General features: G+C 45.4%; 1 pseudogene; it reads left to right on the top strand.

The window, feature by feature from the left end:
• Nucleotides 1–14432: 14432 nt before the first annotated feature.
• On the top strand, nucleotides 14433–15451 carry LOC135888259 (olfactory receptor 6N1-like; annotated as a pseudogene).
• Nucleotides 15452–17558: the final 2107 nt, after the last annotated feature.

The raw sequence follows: 17558 nt of genomic DNA, 5'->3' as shown, positions 1-17558 counted from the left end.
CTCAGGCCCTCTGGTGCAGGGACTGGGCAGACAAGCGGTTAAGGGGCCCAGGCCCTGGGTCAGGGCGGGGCACAAACAGTCACAGCTCAAGCCCTTTGGGGCAGGGGTTGAGCAATCCAGCAGTTAAGGTAAGCCCAGGCTCCCACACCTGAGCGTCGGGTGAGGGGGAAGCCTGCCACCCGTGCGTGGTGGCAGGGGGGAACGCAGGCCCACCCACTCCACTGCGTTCCAGCCCGGGGCCCTAGCAGCGGTTACTGTCGCTGCCGGTCAGTGGGGTATCCTGACCGAAATACACTGACATCGGCTCACAGGCCTCTGCAGCCTGACCGGGGTCGGCTACGCCCGGGCTACTTCCATGTTCCCCCTCGGGGCCTACCTCCTTGGTGATGCCGGGTTCGGGCCAGTCCAGGAGCATCGGTTCCTCGGGTGCGGGGCTTGGGGGCCGGTCCGGCAGCTCTCCCCCAGGGTAGCTGGCAGGGGCAGGCTTGACTCCTCCTCGGGGCAGCTGGTCCAGGGCAAGCTTGGCCAGTCCTCCTCAGGGTAGCTGGCACGGGGCAGGCTGGGCCAGTCCTCCTCAGGGTAGCTGGCACGGGTCAGGCTGGGCCAGTCCTCCTCGGGGTAACGGGTCCGGGGCAGGCTGGGCCAGTCCTCCTCGGGGTAACGGGTCCGGGGCAGGCTGGGCCAGTCCTCCTCGGGGTAACGGGTCCGGGGCAGGCTGGGCCAGTCCTCCTCGGGGTACCTGGCGAGAGGGAGGCTTGACCGGCGCGGGGCGTTAGCAGGCGGCTCGCGGCCTGCGGCTGTCTCCCAAGTGGGAGCTCGGCCCGGGACGTCTGCTCTCTCTGGCGGTCTGGCTCTCACTGAGCTCTGCTGGCGGGCTTTTGTACTTCTGGGTTGGGGCCGTGACCTCGGAGGGGTGGGCCTCGGACCCGGTGGCTCCGCCCACGCTGGGGTTGGAGGAAGCTCGGCCCTGTCAGAGACGGTGGGGTGCCACACCGGCTCACTACAGGCTCATTGGGCAATTTCGCAAAAAAAAGCTTTGGAGATAGAAAATTAGTCAGCTGGGAGATAGGTTAAAGTGGGACCCTTATTACAAAGTTCAAAAATCATCACCATAAAAATGAACAAAGCCTAAAAGGGTCTGAGAATATTGTTTTCCCAATCAATTTTGCAATCAAGCTAATAATAAATAAAGTGGTTTGTCGCCCAAAGGCTGAAACAAACAATTTTATTTGGGTTCATATGAGATTTTTTTTTTAAAAACCAAAAAGGACTTTGTGCTTGTATACCATCTTCTGGAATGCAGGTGTGTGGAGAACTGTGTAATGCAGAAACAGAATGGATCTATAGACAATATCAAAATAACTTAAGCAACTGTGTGTGGGGGGGTGGGAGGGGGGAATGCCATCTAGTGGATGGAGCTAGACCTTGTCAAATGTGCCCTCGTCTGCTAGTGTCTAATTCAAGTATCCCAGAACTCAGATACTGGTCTGTGCTTTGAGCAGGATGACCCCAGTTTCACCTATTCTGTTTCCATAGGAACATAGGAATTACACTGCTCTACAGCCAAAATGCTTCTGAAATAAATGTAGTCAAACTTTACTAATTCTGGGTCACTGAGAACGAAAATGATGCTTAAAATTGTTGATTGGCTCTAGTTTTCAAGATATGCTATTGGGTCAGTATATACGACCCTTGACTTGGGAATGGCGGAGGATAAGTGAGTTATAAAGGGAAGGGATCTCAATTTAAACCAGAAATGACTAAAATACATCTTTGACTGGATCTATGAATAAATCTATGACTGGGTTTGGACAGTACTTGCTTTTTAGGCAAAACAATGAATGATGCAATCTGAAGCTGGTATTGCATCATACAAGATATGAATTGCATCATGTTATTCCTAGAAGTCATGGATGATGCAATCATAACGAAGCTTACATCACTCTGCTGAACAAATTGCCCTATATCAGCTCTAGAAATCATACAGTGTCGTGCTCTCATATTTGTCAGTGTTTGATTTTGCAAAGGGACACATTTTTGTTTAGCCAAAGTGAGCAGAGATGCCTCGTACTTGTGTGAACGGTGCAGATAACTTCTGCTATGTTTGTGGTGAAGTGACTTTTGCATCACAAAAGCGCAGTATAACCACTATGGTTAAGAAAGCCTATCACCTTTATTTTGGCTGCAAAATTGGAGATCAGGACAATAGGTGGGCCCCACACATATGCTGCAACACTTGTGCAACAAATCTTCACCAGTGGTTGAACAGGAAAAGGAAATCTATGCCTTTTGCAGTGCCAATGATTTGGAGAGAGCCAACAGATCATACCAGCAATTGTTACTTCTGCATGGTGCCTCCAGTTGGGAAAGGTGTGTCAAAGAAGAAAAAAAGTGGACTGTGCATTATCCAAACATTCCATCAGCTATACGCCCAGTACCCCACGGAGAAGGACTGCCTGTTCCTGATGCACCAGAATCATTCTCACTTGAGTCAGACGAGGAAGAGGAAGAGGATGAAACTTCTGGTCCTGAACCATCAATGTCACAGGACCCACATTTTCTCCCATCCTCCTCCTCTGAACCACACCTCATAACACAAAGTGAACTGAATGACCTTGTCAGGGATTTGGAACTACCCAAGAGTAAGGCAGAGCTGTTGGGCTCCAGACTACAGCAGTGGAATCTCCTGGCAGGTGATGTTAGGGTTTCCATGTTCCATGACAGTCAAAAGGATCTTGTCCCATTCTTCTTCATGAAAGGTGATCTTGTAGCCTGCAACAACATCGATGGTGTGATGGCAGCCCTCAACATCGTTCACAATCCAGATGAGTGGAGACTGTTCATTGATTCATCGAAGACGAGTCTTAAAGCTGTTTTACTGCATAATAGCAATGTTTTGCCATCAATTCCAGTTGGTCATGCAGTCCATATGAAGGAAACCTATGACAACATGAAACAACTTTTGAGGTGCATAAACTATGACCAACATCAGTGGCAGCTTTGTGGCGATTTGAAGGTTGTTGCTCTCTTGCTTGGTCTGCAGATTGGATACACAAAGTACTGCTGTTTTCTCTGCGAATGGGATAGTCGTGCAAGAGATTCCCACTACATCAAGAAAGATTGGCCACTCCGACAGTCATTGGAGCCTGGGAGGAAAAGTGTTCAGCATCCACCACTTGTTGAATCAAGGAAGATTTTGTTACCACCCTTACACATCAAGCTGGGTCTGATGAAGAACTTTGTCAAGGCCATTGACAAAACACAAGCAGCTTTCAAGTACCTCCGTGGAAAATTTCCAAGGTTAAGTGAAGCTAAGATAAAGGAAGGTGTCTTTGTTGGTCCTCAGATTCGTGAACTTCTTCGAGATGATGCATTTGACCATGCACTGCGTGGCAAGGAAAAGACGGCATGGAAAGCCTTCCAGTTAGTGGCAATAAATTTTCTCAGAAACAACAAGGCAGACAACTACAGGTTGTTGGTGGAAAACCTCCTCAAGGCATACAAAAGCCTTGGTTGCAACATGTCTCTAAAGATACATTTTTTGCACTCTCATCTAGATTTTTTTCCACCGAACTGCAGAGCAGTGAGCGATGAGCACGGCGAGCAATTTCACCAGGACATTGCAACAATGGAGAAACGCTATCAGGTCAAATGTAGCCCATCAATGCTTGCAGACTATTGCTGGACAGTGACAAGAGATGCTCCATTTAATGAATACAAGAGGCAAGCCAAGAAGCGCCGAGTAGACCCTGAATAGGACTAAACTATGTACAGAATAGTTTTTTGCCTTTTGTTTCATAATAAATTTTATTTATATAACCCTTTTGCTTAAGTGTTACATAAACAGGACTGGTGAAATATTATCATGTAAAGCAACCATAAACACATGAAAAGACCTAGGTGTACAATTTATGATTAAAACTCTACTATCTACACAATATACATAGACATAAAATGTAAAAACTTAAATATCTTAGAAACAGTAGCCAATCAGTTGTTTTAATTGTCATATTTGAATTCAGCACATCAAAATACATAATAAATAGCACATTTTATCTCTGAAGCAGACGACTTCTCAAAAATTGTAGACCAGTGTTACCAGACTGGATCAGACACATGGTCCATCTAGTCCAATATCCTGACAGTGGCCAGACCCAGATGTTTAAGAGGAAGGTGTAAGAATGCCACAGGAGGCAGAGGTGGGATAATCTGCCCCCCATATAGCTCTCACCTGGATCTCTAATACTTAGAGATTGGCTCAAGCCCTGAAGCATGAGGTTTAGTATCTTTTCCAGAATGTTGGTTGTCATTAATTAGGATAACTCTGAACATTATCCATGTAAATATCCAATTCCTGACATTCCAAACAGTGATGCTTTTCAGCTTAGTAATAACCATGACATGCCCACAGGTTAGTTCCCTTAGAACAACCCCTGTGCAGTGACTCTGTACTTAGTGCTGCTTTTCACACCCCAGATATTTCCATCTAGGACGTGAGTTCGAATACACTGTCCCACTCCCTATCTCTTGAGTCAGTAAGACCAGGGATAGGGGAGACTAGTTAGGCAGCCTCCAAATGTCCAGGTTCCATTCTATAACCAGGGAGGGGCTCAAAAAGAACTGAATATAAAAAGGACACATTTATGGAAAACCCTTTCCAAACTGTCATCTCTACAATCTCTCTGGCACTTTCGAAGGTACAGATTTGAGAACTCAGTGACGCTTGGGATGAACATTGGCCAAAGCAAAGATCAGAAAACCTAAGAAGTTTACTTTAAAACAGGGGTGCCCAAAAAAGTGGGCACTGTGCATCACCCCAGTAGATGGAGAATCCTGGACATTTCCTTTCCCATTTCAAATGATTTATTTTCTGTTCCTTTGGGAGAGGCAGGAATCTCTCAGAAATAAGACTCCAACACACAGAATGGTCAGGCCACTGTTACCAGATGTGCCCATTACTTTGGGGTATGCTCATTTATTCGGGTTACTCCTCTGGGGAAGGGGGTTCTGTAATCCTGTCAATGTACTGCTTGTGTTACTTGTGTTTTCATATGGAGCTCTACTTCTCCCTTCTGGAGCTATCCTGATGGACCTAGGGTCCCTAGGGCTGGGTTACTCCCACCCCAGAACCGGATGAACACACCCACACCCACACGTACATTAACAGAGCAAGTCTGAGCAGACCGGGTCAATCAGCACTGTCAAGCTGACCCCTTATATGTCTCTGGACTCACTGGGCTGGAGGAAGCAGCACTTTCAAGCTGACTCTCCTTATATGCCCCTGGGCTCCATGGACTGGGTCAAGCAGCACTTTCAAGCTGTTACCCTTATGCGTCCCAGTTTCAGCACGTCCCTATCCCCACTCCCCCAACACAATTGTACTGGCAGTAACCTACTCGATGAGCAAACCCCACAGTATTTTGGGCGCTGCAGGGATCTTTAGCTTAGGTAAAAGAAGTGTTGCTGTAGAGTGAATGGGGGAAGCTAAAAACACTAACGAGTAAAGTTCAGCAAGAGAGAGAGAAGCAACCAACTTAACCATAGAAGTTATTTATTGAATAATAGTGATAACTACACAAGGAGGACTAAACCAACCTAACATACATGATTAAAGGTTAATACCTAAGGTGGAAAGGAAAACAGAGAGAGAGAAAGAGGGGGGGGATCTCACCCACTCCATGAGGCTTGAACTGGTCGGGGTTCCCAGGTGATGGTGGTAGCTGAGGGTCCTGAATGCTGGAGACAGGCAGAGCCCCCAGCACGATCAGTCAGAAGATGGAGTTCCAGTGGAACTAATGCATAGTTTGGATCTAAGCATCAGAACCCTGACTAGAGGGTGAGTAGGGATTGTTGTAGAGAAATTATAATGGTTCAAGGGAGAACACTAGATTTGTTTATAGGTAAGCTGATGACTCAAGGATTTTCTTTAGACTAGACAATAGGAGCTGATCACTCTTGGCTATGGGTGGTGTTTTCTTCCAGGGAGCTCACAATGCAACTAGGCCACTTCAGTATTTGGATATCAATTAAGGATTCATTACTAGAATTGGTCTGATAATTGCTGAGCTGGGTGTGTGCAGACATAGGTTCATTAGCATCTGGAGCAGAGATTCCCATGATGCAGCGCTTCCCTGCTTTTTCTGGTCCCAGAATTCAGTGTGGTTCTCTGTTCTCCATTCTGTATGTAAATTGAAATGTCTTCCTGTCCCATCTTTCATGCAGATGAGGCTAGGGGAGTTGTCTCTGCTCTCCATTCTGTATGCTAATGGAGATGTCTTAATCTTGTCACCCTTGTCAGGAGGGGTCTAGGTGTGTCTCCCAACACCCTTCACTGGTCTCTGCAAGTTTTTTTCTCTGATGGGTTTTGGTTTAAGCAGAGGCTGGGGGTGGGGTGTGTCTTTCAGGAGTCAGGCTGGATATTGCACCCTGGTTCCCCAAGAACACAGAGGTGTCTGGTATCACCACCCACAGGGCACATCCCAGGAATGACACTGGAACTATAGAGAAGCTATTGCAATAGCTATGAGGATACAGACCGGAGGGCTGTTGCATGAAAAATATGTGAAGTTAGTTCATGATGCAACAGCATAAGAGAGAATCACAGCTACACTTGTCAGATAGGGGATACAGAGAATTACCCTGCCTTGCCCAGCTCCCACTCACTGGTGATGACCCAGCTTTCACCCTTAGAGTCCTGGGCTGAAAGTATTGTGTGGGGGAAGGTCTTTGCATGCTAGTCCTGCTCCAGACGTATGGGCTGAGATCCCTAAAAGGAGGATTCCGGCATGTTGTCTGTGGTCACCTCTGCTCCAGGACTGGTGTATATAGTGTAAAAACAAACACGTTACACTAAGAACTTACCCAGACTCCACATCACTGGTTTACCAATGGGAAACCAATCTGCAAGACCCTGAATTCTGCTACCGCTCAACAGAAGGGTGAGAATATTGTTAAATAAACCAACATTAGTAATTACTGATAACATCAAAGTTCCTTGGGAGAAATATTTCCATTGGGGGTGTGAGTGGGAGATTCTTTCATCCCAATCTTTCATTTGCAAACTATGGATTAAATTTTCTTTACATTCAATTTCCTGTGTGTCTGTTAAACTGTGGGGCTTCATCACCCAATCTGGTCGGCCTGAGTCATCTTAGCCATTGTTTCTTATGCAATTGTTCGACTGAAGGCAATGGGACAGTTGACATGAGCAAAGATTGCTGAGTAGTCTCAGTCTCTACATGGCATGCACTCCAGGGGTGCTACATTACATTTCAGCCATGCAGAGCAGTGACCTCATACAGCTGGTAGCAGAAAGGCAATTCCTCTGGGCGTGGGAGGTTGGTTGCATCAGGACAGTTGTTTGTACTGTCTGCACAGAAAACACAGAGCTAACTCCCCAGGCTCAACCTCTTCAGAGGTGGAATCAAGGGAGATGCAGCCTTCCATGGAGAAGGATACAAATATGAGGACTCTGCACTTTGTAAATAGAGGAGGAAGAATATGTTCCAAGACAGATCGCAGCTGCTGCTCGTCCATTCAGGTAAATGCAGATGTCTTTGCTGAGCAGATCCAGTTTCTACTGAACGATGAGACCCAAAAACCTCAGTGGCAGAAACTGAGTCCTGGCCAAACCCTGGAAATAAGAGGTCACCACTCGAAGCTTGAGCTGTCCTGTGGTTACAGGTGAGCACCATCTTCCTGACTGCATTTCTATACCACCTTCCAAACAGGGGCATGAATGTGCTTTGTGAATATTGTTGGCAGTGTTGTTGTAGCCATGTTAGTCCCAGGATATTAGAGACACAAGATGGGTGAGGTGATATCTTTTACTGGACCAACTTCGGTTGGAGAGAGAGACAAGTTCTCTAACTCTCAAAAGCTTGTCTCTCTCACCCACAGAAGTTGGTCCAATAAAAGATATTGCCTCACCTTCCCAAAGCAGTGCCAGTCAGTGTTAATAGCACCATTAACAATGGGGAAATTGAGCTATATGTCTTGTGAAAGGTTCTCAGCTAAGGATCTGGCTCAGGATAACTAAGCCTCGAATAGAAAAATGGAAATCAAAACTAAGTGAAGCTGATAAAAAGGAACATTAAAATGGCATGTTAGGTGGGTAAAGTGTAAGAACGAAATTAGGAGGATGAGAGGGAATTTGAAAAACAAATGGTTTTAGTTAAAAGTAAACAAAAACTGTTTCACTATATCGGAGTCAGGCAAGATGCAAGAGAATCCATGATTCAGCTGAACTCAGGGAATAAACAAGATATAGACATTGCTTAGGTGCCCTAATCTCCTATTAGAATTAATGTCCCAGTCCTATAGACAGTTTGACAACCTCTTCTCAAATGATTTCTTTTTATTGATCTTCACCAAAAAGTATTACAAGTTATCTGCGCCAGGTCAACTTTTTTCAGGAAACAGCCTGTCAGAGGCTGAAATATCAAAAGATTAGATAATTGAACTAACTGGAATTTTGGGTTTCTCTATCACTTTAGGAGAATGTAGTAATATAGGAATTGCCAGATTAGACCAGACCCAAGGGCCATCCTGTCCAGTATCATTCTCCGAGATCGAGCAGGACTAGATGTTTCAGAGGCAAATGTAAGAACACTGCAATAGCAGTTCTGGGATAGTCTCCCCTCACATGTGTCATGTTGGTCTATAATAGCTCGGTTTGGAATGGATATTGAACCTCATGTTTTGGGTGTTAAGCCAATCTCTATTGTTGCCATTAATTATGATAACTCTGGATATTTATATGGCTATCAGGAACATCCAATCTCTTCTGGAATCTAGTTAAGTCCTTCATATCAATGACTTCCAGTGGCAGTGAGTGTGATGCTCCCAATGGGGATGAAAGAGTGTGAGTGCCAAACTCAGGGCTGATAGTTACAAACCAGGGCACAAACCCCTCATTGGTTGTCAGATCTAAACTTATATTTCACCAACCAACTGCACCGAGTGCAAACTCTTCAGGCACTTTAACAGCCTTGATAAAGTCCCCCCAGAAAGTCCCCTTGGCTGTGCCGGTCTGTCCTGCCACACAGATGAGCATATCTGTGGTACACGACCCCTTACGCCAAGAATCACAGCAATATTCAGGTTACTCCTGACTTCCCCCAGGTCAATTGCACTTTAGGTCTCACACCAAAGACGACGCTTGCAGCCAGTCCTATAGCGAACTACTGTATAGGAAGATTTATTAAATAGGAAAAGGCAATGAGAGTTATTTACAAGGTTAAAGCAAGAAAACAGACCCATGAATGAGTCACAGTCTCAGGTTTCAAAAGGTAACACAGGCTTCTCTCAGCAGCAAGCTGTATTTGACCTTTAGGACTAACCCAGGCTAAGCAGCTGGGGATCTCTTGCTAATGCCTAGAAACACCCTGCCCCAAGCATCCAAGCAGCATAGAGATCCCTAGTTCCTTTTGTTTGGGGTTTTTATCCCCCTCCTGCCATCTGCTCTGAGCTGCAAACTCAATCCACTCGCATGACTCATCTTCATAGGGAGGAGAGCAAAACAATAAGAGTTTCTAGTCCTTTTGTTGATTGTTTCTCAATCCAGCTGTAGAGAGATTCCAGTTGGAATATCCACCTATAGCCCACCCGGTATTAGGGTGACCAGATGTTCCAATTTTATAGGGACAGTCCCGATATTTGGGGCTTTGTCCTATACAGGTGTCTATTACCCACCCCGCCATCTCCTGTCCTGATTTTTCACACTTGCTATCTGGTCACCTGATCTGGTACAGATGGGTTTCCTTTTTCAGGAGAGGCTTCATGTCTGTGGAAGAGCAACTCTTCACAGTCATTAATGTCCTTCTCCTGTGTGGTGATTCATACTCACAGAAGCTCACTACAACCGCTCAAATATTAAATTACAATATGGAACAGACATTACAGGGGAGATTAATGCAGGCAGCAACTGACAAGCATTCAACAGAGTCCAAACATTCAACACTTTCTTATAATTCTAGTACCCATTTTATTAATATTAACCCAAAAGTGAGCCAGACTGATTCTACCTTTGTATCTGTTAGTGTCCTGCTGAAAAAGGGGGGACCTTGGCATGAGCTAGCACTTGGTCTGCCAGCATCACAGTGAGTGCCACAGTTTAATTACACTTTGGATGAACAAATATTTCATTTTATAGATTTTAAGTTGCCCACTGTGGGGGGGCAATGACTTACCAGCGCGGTGTCTCCTGCTGGTTGTCTCGGGAATTAGCTCTTCCAGCCCAGAGTGCCCTCTGCAGGCTGGTGTCTCACCTGCCGCTAGCCCCGTGTCCCTCTCGGACCCCGGTGCCCCTTTATCTTTGGGTGCTGCCCCCTGGCAGTGCCCCCACACTCTGGGTCTCCCCTCCCAAAGGAACCCCTACCCTCTATCCCCACCTTGCCTCAATGGCTACTGCCAGTCATCGTCTAGCCCCCATTTCCTGGGGCAGACTGCAGTCTGTAAACCACTCATCATCGGCAAGGGGGTTAGGACATGCTGCCTTTGTCTATCTCTGGGCTGCCCCACTGCAGCCCCAGTACCTATTTGGCCCTTTTAGCAAGGCCTGCAGCATGGGGTTTTACCTGGTTGGAGTTCCCCAGCACTGATCTACCTCAGGTCCCCTTGTCAGCTCCCAAGCAGCCAGGTCCTTCTCTCTCAAGAAGCTAGAGAGAGTGGGTGTTTTGCTTCTGGCCCACAGCCCTCTTATAAGGGCCAGCTGGGCCCTGATTGAGCTGGCCACAGCTGTGGTCAGCTACTCACTCAGCTTCCCCAGCTGTTCTTAATCCATTTTACCCAGCCACAGCCCTCTCCAGGACAGTTTTTAACCCCTTCAGGGCAGGAATGGGGCAGCCGCCCCACTACACCCAACTTTTAATTTTGTTGTATGTTCCCCTTCTTCTTGGAGTAAGGGGCAGGGAAAACAGAAGTTCCCCATTCTACCTTCTCCCAGTTTCTGCAGAAAGAGGAGCGTCAAGAACCTCAGCTGAGAATCCTGAGTCCTGGCTGCCGAACCCTGAGAAACAAGACCTCATCACTTCAAGCTTGGGTTGTCTTGTAGTTACAGGTGAGCATTGTCTTCCTGAATGCATTTCTATACCACCTTCTAAACAGGGGCATCACTTTGATTTGTGAATATTAGAGGGACAAGGTGGGTGAGGTAACATCTTTTATTGGACCAACTTCTGGTGGTGAACGAGAGACACTTTTGAGCTACACAGAGCTCTTCTTCAGGTGAATATTAACAGTTTTAGCCTCACCTTCCCACTGCAGACCTAGTCAGCGTTCATAGCACAATTTCACAGAGATGGAGCTTGAGATCCATGTCTTGTGACAGGTCCTCAGTTGAGGATCTGCCCCACTGACACAAATGAAGCTACCTTGATTTACACCAGCTGAGGATCCGGCTTAGTGTGAGTCCCAGTCATAGAATCATAGAACTGGAAGGGACCTCGAAAGGTCATCTAGTCCAGTCCCCTGCACTCAAGGCAGGACTAAGTATTATCTAGACCAGTGGTTCTTAACCTGGGGTGCATGCATCCCCTGGGGGTGTGAGATGCCCTTTCTGGGGGTGCGATCCATGCCAGATTTTTTTAGAAGGTAAATCATCAAAAATACAAATTAAGCCCAGGCACGTAAGTACAACTACTTTGTTTCATCAAACCTATGGATTTATTAACATTATCCCTTTATTAACGATTACTGTAATATACAAACAAAAATTTATTTTCAAGTTTTTAAGCTAATTGCAGTGAAATTATTGAGACAATGAAGCTTGACAATTTCTTGTGTGCTCAACTAGCACTGTTTCCACAATTGGCGAAGACAGCGCTGGAGATCCTTGTGCCATTTGCGACTACATACTTGTGTGAGAGAGGATTTTCATCACTCTTACACATCAAAACAAAGGCCAGAAACCGCCTAAATGCGAGTGATGACATGCGTGTGGCTATTTCAAAAAAAGTTCCTTGTTTCTCAAACATCATTGAACAAAAGCAACAGCAGAAGAGTCACTGAACTGATAAACTTAAAAAAAAGTGTGTTATTTTTCATGTATTCTTAATTTTACTGCGAAATTAAAATAAATATATAATTCTCTTTCATTCTATAGTTATGATACATCTAGGTTTAAAGAATTGACCTACTTCAACGATTTTTGATAAGGGGTGCGAGAATATATTTTGAGAACCAAAGGGGTGCGGGCTGCAGTAAAGGTTAAGAACCACTAATCTAGACAATCCCTGAGAGGTGTTTGTCCAATCTGCTCTTAAAAATCTCCAATGATGGAGATTCCACAACCTCCCAAGACAATTTATACCAGTGCTTAACCACTCTGACTGTTGGGAAGTTTTTCCTAATGTCGAACCTAAACCACCCTTGCTGAAATTTAAGATCATTGCTTCTTGTCCTATCCTCAGAGGTTAAGGAGAACCATTTTTCTCCATCCTCCTTGAAGCAACCTTTTAAATACTTGAAAACTGTTATGTCCCCTCTCAGTCTTCTCTTCTCCAGACTAAACAAACCCATTTTTTTTCAATCTTCCCTCATAGGTCATGTTTTGTAGACCTTTAATTATTTTTGTTGCTTTTCTCTAAACTTTCTCCAGTTTGTCCACATCTTTCCTGAAATGTGGCACCTAGAACTGGACACAATACTCCAGTTGAGGCCTAATCAGCGTGGAGTAGAGCGGAAGAATTACTTCTCGTGTCTTGCTTACAACACTCCTGCTAATACATCACAGAATGAGGTTTGCTTTTTTTGCAACAGTGTTACACTGACTCATATTTAGCTTGTGATCCACTATGATCCCCAGATCCCTTTCCGCAGTACTCCTTCCTAGGTAGTCTTTTCCCATTTTGTATGTGTGCAACTGATTGTTCCTTCCTAAGTGGAGTACTTTGCATTTGTCCTTATTGAATTTCATCTGATTTACTTCAGACCATTTCTTCAGTTTTTTCCAGATCATTTTGAATTTTAATCCCATCCTCCAAAGGACTCGCAACCCCTCCCAGATTGGTATCATCCGTAAACTTTATAAGCGTACTCTCTATGCCATTATCTAAATCATTGATGAAGGTATTGAACAGAACCAGACCCAGAAGTGATCACTGCAGGACCCCACTCATTATGCCCTTCCAACATGACTGTGAACCACTGATAACTGCTCTCTGGGAAAAGTTTTCCAATCAGTTATGCACCCACCTTATAATAGCTCCATCTAGGCTGTATTTCCCCAGTTTGTTTATGAGAAGGTCACGTGAGACAGTATCAAAAGCCTTACTAAAGTCAAGATATACCACATCTACTGCTTCCGCACTTTCCACAAGGCTTGTTACCCTGTCAGAGAAAGCTTTCAGGTTGGTTTGACATGATTTGCTCTTGACAAATCCATGCTGACTGTTACTTATCACCTCATTATCTTCTAGGTGTTTGCAAATTGATTGCTTAATTATTTGCTCTATTATCTTTTTCCAGGTACAGAAGTTAAGCTGACTGGTCTGTAATTCCCCAGGTTGTCCTTATTTCCATTTTTATAGATGGGCACTATATTTGCACTTTTCCAGTCTTCTGGAATGTCTCCCATCTTCCATGACTTTTCAATGGGGTACTGAGAAGTGATACAGTCCTACTAGCCTGGATCACACGTGCCAGATTGTTTCTAGACTCTGAGTTCAGGGACAGCATCTTCCCCCACCCCCACCCCAGTGCCTTTCTTGCTCCTCTATTATCACCCCACATTTATTATGGAGTGAGGAGGGTCACTCCCCAGTTAGGATTGCATATCAGCCTGGTTCTGCCCCTTCCTAAGACCCACCCTCCAAAGAGCTGTATTTTATTACTGCTACATAGCTAATGTCGGGAAACAGAAAAGGTATTGTCATTCACTCACCACATCACCATCACAGGAACTAAGGGAGAATTTACTCCACTTCATAATTTATGGCATAAACTGATCTCTTGTGAGGGGGTGAAAATTGTTCTTTTTCCTACAGGGCATAGAAATGCTGAATATACCAGGATATATTTTTAGAATTTATGGAAATAAATCTAACAGAAGGTCGGTGCCTAAGAACTCTAGACAGCATTGAAAAACCTCAGTCCAAGATTTTAGTTGTTTGATTTTGACTCCTAAGATAATAGCATAATTCTAGTCAGTGCCAGAAATGAAATACAGCATTTAAGCATCATTGTTAAGCTCTAAGATGTCACTAAAGGGATATAATGGTAGATAAAGAAATAGTCTGATCCGTTATATCAGTACTTGGCTACCAGAGATATGGGCTGTCACAGTAGTGATTGCTCTGATCATGGCAGAGGCTGGTCTACATGGATACAAATGTTCTGTTCTCAAATTGAGACTTCTGGCACTTTGCTCTGAACTCTACATTTAGGTTTAAAATTTCAGCCTCTAAAATGAAACTTGACTTACGTTTAACTCTATGTTCTTCCAATTCAATTGCACAGCTAGTTTTATTGTTCCTGGACTCAAACCATGGCAGACAGAGACTGGGGAAACCAAACGGCCATCACAGAATTCATCATTCTGGGATTCGGGGATCTCCCTGACCTGCAAATTCTTCTCTTCCTGATGTTCCAAGTGATCTACATGGCAACCGTGGCCGGGAACACCCTCATCGTGGTGCTCATTGTGGCTGACCAGCACCTTCACACCCCCATGTATTTCTTCCTGGGCAACTTGTCCTGCCTGGAGACCTGCTACACCTCAACCATCCTGCCCAGGTTGCTGGCCAGTCTCCTGACTGGGGACAGAACCATGTCAGTCAGTGGCTGCATCACACAATTGTATTTCTTTGGTTTTCTGGCATGTACAGAATGCTATCTCCTAGCAGTGATGTCTTATGATCGGTATTTAGCGATTTGTAAACCCCTGCACTATTCAACCCTTATGAATATCAGGTTTTGCCTCCAGTTGGCTGCTGGGTCATGGTTAAATGGTTGTTTGGCTACTGCCATCTTTGTCTTATTCCTATCACAGTTAATATTCTGTGGCCCAAATGAAATTGACCATTTCTATTGTGATTCCAACCCAGTGATGGAACTTTCCTGCAGTGAAACCCACCAGGTCATATTGCTGGCTTTCATAATAGTCTCCATATTCACCCTGCCTCCATTCCTACTAACCCTGACATCCTACGTGTGTATCATCACCACCATCCTGAGAATCCCTTCCACCACTGGGAGGCAAAAAGCCTTTTCCACCTGCTCCTCTCACCTCATTGTGGTGACAATTTTCTATGGATCCATAATGATTGTCTACCTGCTACCGAAACATGATACACTGAGAGATCTGAACAAAGTGGTCTCTCTTTGCTACACGGTCCTGACTCCCCTGGTAAACCCCCTCATCTACAGCCTGAGAAACAGAGAGGTCAAGGAAGCCTTGTGCAAAGCAGTCAGTAAATATGTTGCTTTCACCAGAACATGCAGAGACTCCTAGAGAATAACTTAGCCTGAGGTTTTCAAAGCTGCGTGTGTGATTTAAGCAATCAGCCCCCATTAAAATTAAGTTGAAAACTCCCATTGGAAATCTCAGCAGTAATGTGAAAAAGAAATGGCGATGATCTGCATGGAGTTACTGAGACAGTCTTTATGGTCCCCCGTTGTGTCTATGTAACACATCTTCCAGGAAAGTGAGGATGTTGACAGGTGTGTCACTCTCTCATGTTCAGCACTGATACACACAGTATGATGGTATTTTTCTCCAGGGTGTTGTCTAAATGTTCACCCTCTGTGAGGAGTGTGTACAGCCTCTGAAACTGCACAGAGCTGACATTGTGTAAGACACAAAATCCAATAACGATGAAAGTAAACCCCTGGGTATATCCCCTGTTCATTGTTTCTCTATGTAAGATAATAAAGTCTTGTAATCAAATTCAGACAGTCTAATACAAACAAAACACAATGGATGACATCATCATATTTGTTGCTACAGATCGTTTCTTATGCCCCTAAGGATACAAGGCAGAATCCAGCCAGAGCTCAGGTCACTGTTGTCCATCTAAGTGGAAGGACCAGGGAGGGAGGTGGCCATAACCGTGGTACCATCATGGACTTTTTAACTGGGCACCAGGTGGAGCGGAGAACAATTTTTAATATCCATAAAAAAGCCATTTTTGATCAAAATAAATGTTTGAACAATAAAAATAGTAGCTCCTGGTGCAGCATAGGTGGGGATGTTGCCTGGGAAATCTGCCACCCCCGAAATTGTGCTTCTTGCCATCATAGCCCTCTGCAAACTGTTGTCAGTCAGCGTGCTTGCCTGCTCTCTCCGTATGCTGTCCCAGCCCTGTGCAGACAGTTGGTTCAGCAGACCTCGATAGTACTACCCAGAAAGAAAGACCACAGGCATGGTTTGGTGACAAAGCCACTCAGCCAAGTTTATTGCCCTCAAGGCACAGTTCTAGCCGAGTGCCCAGTGCCAAGGAGCAGCTCAGTCAGCAGCGGGCATTTCTGCTGTCCCCTGGGCCACACAAACGGTTAAATTGAGGTACCCCGACATTTATAGACTGAGACAAACAACTTACATACCACCTCATGTGTTTCATGACATCTGCTTGTTACCTCCCCTTGTACCTTGCTCCAGGTGTCTCAGGCAAAACATCCCTATTCATCACTTCTGTCAAGCCCTCTTATCTGGTGTTAGGTCAGGAGGATGTGCCTGGGCTAATCTCCCGGAGTGAGTTCACACACATACCCAGTGTCTGTTGCTTCTTAGGAGTGCCTGTATGTTAGCAGTGATAGTAATACCTTTGCCTAGGTCATGTATCGGACAGTGAAGTTGTAAGCATCTGCTGTAATACATGGCCTGACTTTGGTTCACGGCATGGCCGGTGACAACACAAAAATCTCCCTCTCAGAATTCCCTACTGAGCATGCTCACCCAAACTGAGCAGGTGCAGTAACATCCGCTGTTGCATCTGCCCTTACTTGGAGTCAGACTTTGCTGCCTGGTCTTTGGAGGTATTAAAATGGGGCAAAGGGGGAAAATCACAGCAGGCGGTTGGGGTGGTGAGGGTCTGAGCAGGATCTGAGGAGGGGGCAGAAATTTACTGGCTGGTGGGATCAAGATACTGTAGGTAGCAGCAGAAGAGGGGCTGGAGGGAAAATATCGGGATGGGGGGTGGGAGCCTCGGTTAAGCCCATGGGGGAGACGCTGCCAGACCCTGTGAAGGGACAAAACCCCCATCAAGGGAAGGGGAGAGGGGCTAACAGTTACCCTGTGGGATGAGCCACCTGCTGTGCTTGCAAATATAGGGGTGTGCAGGGGGCAGAGGCTTTTTTAGTTCTCCTCACAGGACACTGCATGTCAGTGCTGGAGAAGAGGGCAGATTCCTGGGGATGTGTTCTTAAAGGCGCAGGCATCCCAATTCCTAGACTGTCAATGCTTAGACACTGCAACTTCTCTCTATCTGCTGAGGTGCCACTTTACTGTTACAGCCAGGAGACTTAATGCTGTGCAATATTGTACATACACTCCCTCCCTCAAACTCTGCCTCACACATTTTGAGTATTCTATCAGTTTCTATGTCTATATGAAGTCACTG

Source organism: Emys orbicularis, chromosome 13, assembly GCF_028017835.1.
Source record: "Emys orbicularis isolate rEmyOrb1 chromosome 13, rEmyOrb1.hap1, whole genome shotgun sequence".
NCBI lineage: Eukaryota > Metazoa > Chordata > Testudines > Emydidae > Emys > Emys orbicularis.
This window is presented reverse-complemented; position numbering and strand designations above follow the sequence as displayed.